Below are 7,148 nucleotides of genomic sequence, written 5' to 3'. Positions count from 1 at the left end.
TGGCATGTGTAAAAATCACTGTATCATCAGCATACATAATCGTGTCAACATTTTTGCATACATTGGGCAAACTATTCACATATAATGAAAATAGCAGAGGTCCTAAAATTGATCCCTGAGGAACACCCTGTGTATATTGAAGATAGGGTGACTTACAATTCTTTATTTGCACACATTGTTTTCTATCCGATAAAAAAGACTGTATCCATTTAACTGTTTGATTACTAAAGCCAAATGTTAACAGTCTAGACAAAAGCTTTAAGTGATTCACAGTATCAAACGCACGCTTAAGATCAACAAAAACAGCAGCAACATAACTGTTTTTATCTAAATAGAACTTCACCTTCTCAACAAAAACACAAATAGCCGGTTCAGTTTAGTGAAGAGATCGGAATCCAAATTGCATAGGTTGCAGACCCGGATTGTAATCATTAAGATGTGCAATGATAGAGTTGGCAACCCACTTCTCTGCTATTTAAGAAAAGATAGGAAGTATGCTGATAGGTCGATAATTAGCAGGGTCTAGTTTATCACCCGATTTGTATATTGGTATGACATTTGCAACCTTCCAGCTTGAGGGAACGACTGCCTGCATAATTGACAAATTAATAAGATGGGTCTCAGGCACCAAAATACAAGATTTAAAAAGCTTCAGAAGATTGGTATCAAATCCAAACACATCCCTTGCTTTAGAATTTTTTAATTTAGAGATTTTGTTATCTACTTCATTTTCTGTAATTGTTTGAATATTAAACTTAGAATTTAGAGTTACGGCATCCATATAAAGGTCAATGTGGGCCATATTTTGTTGAGAGTCACAAGAGCTAGAAAACAATTGAGCGATCTCATTAATGGTATTTTGAAAATAATAATTTAATTTAGTTGCTAGGTTGAAAGGCTCTGATACCAATTCATTAGTAAATTTGAGTTCAAGGTCTTTATCAGCAATATGCTTACTTGTACCCAGGAGTTTGTTAATATTTTCCCAAATCAACTTACAATTTCCTCTGGCACCATTAATTACAGACATGAAGAAATTTGCTTTTGCTATTCTCAAGGTTTGTGTGACTTTATTTCTTGCAGATACAAAATGTAATCGATCAGTAGTTAATCCAGATTGTAATGATTTTTTTAGTAATTTATCTCTGAGTATCATAAGCTGTTTACACTCATTATTGATCCAAGGCAAGGAATAAACTTGTTTCTTTAAATGACCCACTTTCTGAAATTGAGACAGAATCATTTTAATAGTAGAGTATATTAAATCACAACATTGATTAGTGTCATCACATAATACTATACTAGACCAATCAAAAGTATTTAAAGCTGCAATTAAGCATTGTTCTTGGCTATTTGGAATAAACGTTTGTTTTATATTAATGTTTTTACTAACACTTCTCAATCGTTTTTTAGTCAGCTTTCTAGAAAAGAATATAGCATTGTGGTCAGACAAGCCAGTTAGGAAATTGTACATTTTTATTATTCTATATGGTTTGTTAGAAAACACCAGGTCTATCAAAGTTTTAGAACGATTTGTTATTCTAGTGGGATCACTGATCATTTGTGTTAATCCAAAATTATCTGTAATTTCTTTCAGTTTCTTTCTGTCACTTTTGCTGTCCCAATTTACATTTAAGTCTCCCATTAGAATAACCTCATTATTAAAGTCACAACAACTCGGAAGTGCTTTAAATTGATCATAAAAATCTACTTTTGCTGACGGCGGACGATAAAGACATAGAATAGTAAATGACATTTCTGTTGAAAGTGCCACTTTAATTCCAAAACATTCAATTGATATTTCAGTAGGCCAAATTATTTGTATACATTTTAAAGAGTCCTTCATATAAATTAACACCCCTCCTCCCTTCCCTTGATGCATATCCTTTCTAAAGACATTGTAGCCCTGTAATGATACCACTGCTTGTGGGGAAGAGGGTTTAAGCCAAGTTTCTGAAAGTCCTAAGAAATCCACATTTGAGTTAAAGAGAAGATGCTCTAATTGTTCCCTCTTAGGGGCCATACTGCGTATATTCAGATGGCCTCCTAATAGCCCTTTATTTTTACACTGTGGATCCCATATAGTCCTGGCTTGATTAAGAGTCTGAAATAACTTACATGATCGATGTTTTTTAAATACCGGGTTCCTTTGTGTGCACATGGATACGTGTACTAAAACAACTAAAACTGAAAAATAAATAAATAAATAAATAAATCTACTAAAAATCAAAAACACAAAATGAAATGACTTGAAAATATCTTAAATTAAAATTGAAAGTAAAAAAAGAGGAAAATATACAAATATATAATAGTATTTCAATTATATTTTTGAATCTCACAGTATCGCTTGACAAAATGTATATGTTAGTTTAAAAATCACAGAAGTAACATTTTTAACTTATGAGAACTTCACAGGACACTTTTGAAAATAACACCATCGAACAGGATCTACAGGAATCTGAAGTCTGGTCCTTAAAGTGACACTTCAGAGTGTAAAAAGAGCTGCAAAAAGCAATCACACATACGCCCAGCGGTCACAAACACCAGCACTGTGCAGTTATTTCAGCCGACAGTAGAGTTTCTCTTAATTTTACTACAGATCAGTCTCTCATCAGCTCATCTGTCATTTTATTACTGAACCAGTTCTGAAGAGTTTGTCTTCATATTTGTGAACTCAAACCATTGAGGATGTTTGACAGATTTTTGTTCTTTTTGTGTTTGTGGCATCTTGTTGGTGAGTTTAAACATATATATATATATATATATATATATATATATATATATATATATATATATATATATATATATATATATATATATATATATATATATATATATATATATATATATTTATGGCTTCTGTTGCTTCTGTTCTGAAACCATGTAATAAATGGTAATAAATTCAATTATTTAGAGATTTATACATATAACTGAACTATTATTTCACTGTGAGAGCACATTTGAATTCAGGTCTGTTTTAGCTTTTAGGAATTGATTAAAAAAATATATATGAAAGTGAAATATCTAACAGCATTAGTTTAAAGGGTTAGTTCATCGAAAAATGAAAATTGTGTCATTAATAACCAGTGTTGTGCTAGTTACTAAGAAATAGTAACTAGTTACAGTTACTAGTTACTTAATTAAAAAAGTAACTCAATTACTTTGTTGATTACTTGCACCAAAAAGTAATGCATTACTGTTAAAAGTAACTTTTTAGTTACTTTTTTAAAGAACTTTCTTTAATGTTCCCATTAATGTGCTTTTAAGCCTTATGGTCTATACAAACACAAAGTAAAACAGAAAGTAATTTTTAAACACTATTTTGGTTAAGTAAGACCAGCACAAAATGAATATTGTATATCACAAGGATTTCTGAAATAAATAACAAAACACCTGAATAATATATTCAGAATCAAAAACTAAAGTGGCTTCTGCATCATAATAGCTGTTGTGTTGAGCCCTTAAAAATGTTCCTTTCCCAGCTTAAGTATGAAAACTATCAACAATGGACAACATAACACAAAACATTTTGAAATAAATAAATGAAAGCAATCTGAATTTTTCAGAAATAATTTCGAGAAACATACATACATACATACACATATGTATAAATGTAAATATGGATGCAACAACATATGTAAATGCTGTTTAAAAATGAAATCTATGTTATCATGCTAAGGAGCTGACTGAAAGCCGGCGACTCCACAGTAGAGACAGGCTGCATGTTTTCAACAATGTTTCACCTGTATGAGAGAAACATACAGAGAATCACTTAAGACACTTTGCTGTAGACCCATTCCACATAATAATATTCATTAAAACTGTATGTTAACACGTAGGAGCTTGCTGCATGAATTCGTGAGTAGGCTACAGTTTACAAATCCATGGGAACGGATTGCGAAAGTGTGCGCGCAGATTATGAATTTGTGGGTACAGATTCAAAAACCGAGGGTACGGTTTACAAAATCTGAACGCACGGATTGGAAATTCGTGGGCTAGGATAGGACATTCGAACCAGAAAGATACAGCTTACATTTGACTAAAAGGTTCTTGTCTTTATGCTCAACTAAAGTGAAATAATAAGCATATTTCCACTTTGAGAAACTCGTGTTGCTCTCGCCTTGACTCGCCATGACTGCCGCACATACTTGAATAAACAGAAACACGCCCACGGTGCATCTTCGTGTTTACAGTGGTTGGCATCCACCAATCCTACAATGTGTTCCTGCAAACAGGTTAGGCTGCACTTCAGTCAAGATTAATTTATTTTTAAAAAAGTAACGGACAATGCACCATATGGTAATGGAGTTAATTTATTTAAAAATGAATGCATTACAGTATTAGTTACTGTCAAAAGTAACTGCGTTACAGTATTGCGTTACTGCACAACACTGTTAATAAGTCACCCTCATATCGTTCCAAACCCGTAAGACCTCGGTTTATCTTTGGAACACAGTTTAAGATATTTTAGATTTAGTCCGAGAGCTCTCAGTCCCTCCATTGAAGCTGTGTGTACGGTATACTGTCCATGTCCAGAAAGGTAAGAAAAACATTATCAAAGTAGTCCATGTGACATCAGAGGGTCCGTTAGAATTTTTTGAAGCATCGAAAATACATTTTGGTCGCAAAAACTTTGACTTTATTCAGCATTGTCTTCTCTTCCGTGTCTGTTGTGAGAGAGTTCAAAACACAACAATTCAATGATATCCGGTTTGCGAACGAATCATTCGATGTAACTGGATCTTCTTGAACCAGTTCACCAAATCGAACTGAATCGTTTGAAACGGTTCGCGTCTCCAATACACATTAATCCACAAATGACTTAAGATGTTAACTTTTTTAATGTGGCTGACACTCCCTCTGAGTTCAAACAAACCAATATCCCGGAGTAATTCATGCACTCAAACAGTACACTGACTGAACTGCTGTGAAGAGAGAACTGAAGATGAACACCGAGCCGAGCCAGATAATGAGCGAAACACTGACTCGTTCATGAGTCAAGAAACGGTTTCATTGGTTTTCAGATCACCAGTAGTTATTCCGGACAGTTTAATTCGATAAACCGGTTGAATAAAACGGTTCACTGGTTCTTTTGCGCTAGACTTAATGACTTAATTTGCCATGATTGCCCTTGATTAAAGCCTTCGGTTTACCCGCGCTCATAACACTAGCACAGAATCACCAAAAGAATCAGTTCAGACGCTCTGTGTGTCGGTCTGCTTCACGCTGAATCACACATGTGCAGTATCATCACCTCCTCGGTTCACGAATCGGTTCTTGACTTGAGAACGAGTCAATCTTTTCTTCGTTATCTGGCTCGGCTCGTTGTTCATCTTCAGTTCTCTCTTCACAGCAGTTCAGTCAGTGTACTGTTTGAGTAAATTAATTACTCCGGGATATTGCTTTATTTTAACTCTGAGGGAGTGTCAGCCACATAAAAAAAAATGACAGCTTCAATCATTTGTGGATTAATGCTTATTGGAGACGCGAACCGTTTAAAACGATTCAGTTTGATTTGGTGAACTGGTTCAAGAAGAACCGGTTACATCGAATGATTCGTTCGCAAACCGGATATCACTACACCGCAGTGTTTTGAACTCTCTCTCACAACAGACACGGAAGAGAACACAATGCTGAATAAAGTCGTAGTTTTTGTTATTTTTGGACCAAAATGTATTTTCGATGCTTCAAAAAATTCTAACTGACCCTCTGATGTCACATGGACTACTTTGATGATGTTTTTCTTACCTTTCTGGACATGGACAGTATACCATACACACAGCTTCAATGGAGGGACTGAGAGCTCTCGGACTAAATCTAAAATATCTTAAACTGTGTTCAGAAGATAAATGGAGGTCTCACTGGTTTGGAACGATATGAGGGTGAGTTATTAATGACATTTCGGTGAACTAACCCTTTAAGTTAGATTCTTTAATCTCTGTGTAACTCTGTGTTTTCTGTGTGTTTTGTGGAACAGAAGTGGATGATGTGTCAGTGAAGAAGGGAGATTCTGTCACTCTACACAATGAGCTTGCAAAAGTTATGTATATAAAATTGATTCGGTGGAGTTTTGAACGTAGACATGTAATAGCTGAGATCAATGTAACGGCTGACAGATTCTCTGTATATGATGATGTTCCCGACGGGAGATTCAGAGACAGACTGAAGATGGACAAACAAACTGGATCTCTGACCATCACAAACATCACAAATGAACACGCTGGAGATTATGAACTATTGATGAATGGTTTATCTAAGGTTTTCCATCTCAGTGTCTATGGTAAATATCAGTTTCATCTGTTTTATGTTTTAATGTAAATACAATTTTTCTTGTTTTCTGCCTGTTCTTTTGTCACATGATTTTATTCATTTGAACTCACTCTGTGTGTTTGATCATGCAGAAGAAATATCAGTGAAGAAGGGAGATTCAATCACTCTGAACTCTGATCTTACTGAAATAATGGATTATTATTGGATTCGGTGGATGTATATGATTGAAGACAGTTTAATAGTTGAAATCTATAAACGGGCAAACAGATTCTCTGTATATGTGTCATGTCAGCTGTCTGATCACCCTGTTTTTCGGTGTGTGTTTTTGTTTATGTCGTCATTTCATGCGCACATGGTGTTTTGTTTTGGTTTTGATCGTTCGTCTTGCAACTATCTGTGGCGTTCCTCCCTCCCCCTCATTACTACAGTTTCCGCTTCTAATTGTTTGACTCCACTCACCTGCATTCAATGTTTGTCCATCTCTTCCTCTATTTATTCCCGTCTGTCGCGCCAATCGGTGCCAGATCGTCGTTCGACTACAGCCCATGTGTAGTCATTCTGTCTAGTCCTGCTCTGTCGTGCCATTGTCTGCTGCTACTGGTTTTGTTTTGCTTTTTCTATTTTTTCCCCTCCCTCATTTACTAGACCGGACCCCTATACTCCTCAGAAGTGTTTTGGTTTGCTCCGTGACGGGCTCTCTCGTGTTCTCCTCCCTCCTCCACTTCCTACGCGGCCGCGCCATCGGGCGCCCCCTGCCGGGTGTTTACGAAAGGACATTCAAGCCTCTTATTTTCCTGCTGGACATTTTTCTATTATTTCCCGGCCTGTTTTTGTTAGTTGGAGGGAGTTTTTCTTTTGGATTTTTTTTTGAATAAATT

General features: G+C 35.5%; 1 long non-coding RNA gene across 1 annotated transcript; it reads left to right on the top strand.

Moving 5' to 3' along the window:
• The first annotated feature begins 2,599 nt into the window (after positions 1-2,599).
• LOC113099082 (uncharacterized) lies at positions 2,600-6,547 on the top strand. Its single transcript, XR_003289289.1, has 3 exons — positions 2,600-2,734; positions 5,978-6,280; positions 6,402-6,547. It is a non-coding gene; the product is annotated as an uncharacterized LOC113099082 (long non-coding RNA).
• The last annotated feature ends 601 nt before the right edge of the window (positions 6,548-7,148 follow it).

This window comes from Carassius auratus, unplaced genomic scaffold (assembly GCF_003368295.1).
Source record: "Carassius auratus strain Wakin unplaced genomic scaffold, ASM336829v1 scaf_tig00216860, whole genome shotgun sequence".
NCBI classification, from domain to species: domain Eukaryota; kingdom Metazoa; phylum Chordata; class Actinopteri; order Cypriniformes; family Cyprinidae; genus Carassius; species Carassius auratus.
The sequence above is the reverse complement of the archived record's forward strand: the minus strand, read 5'-3'. Positions and strand labels throughout refer to the sequence as shown.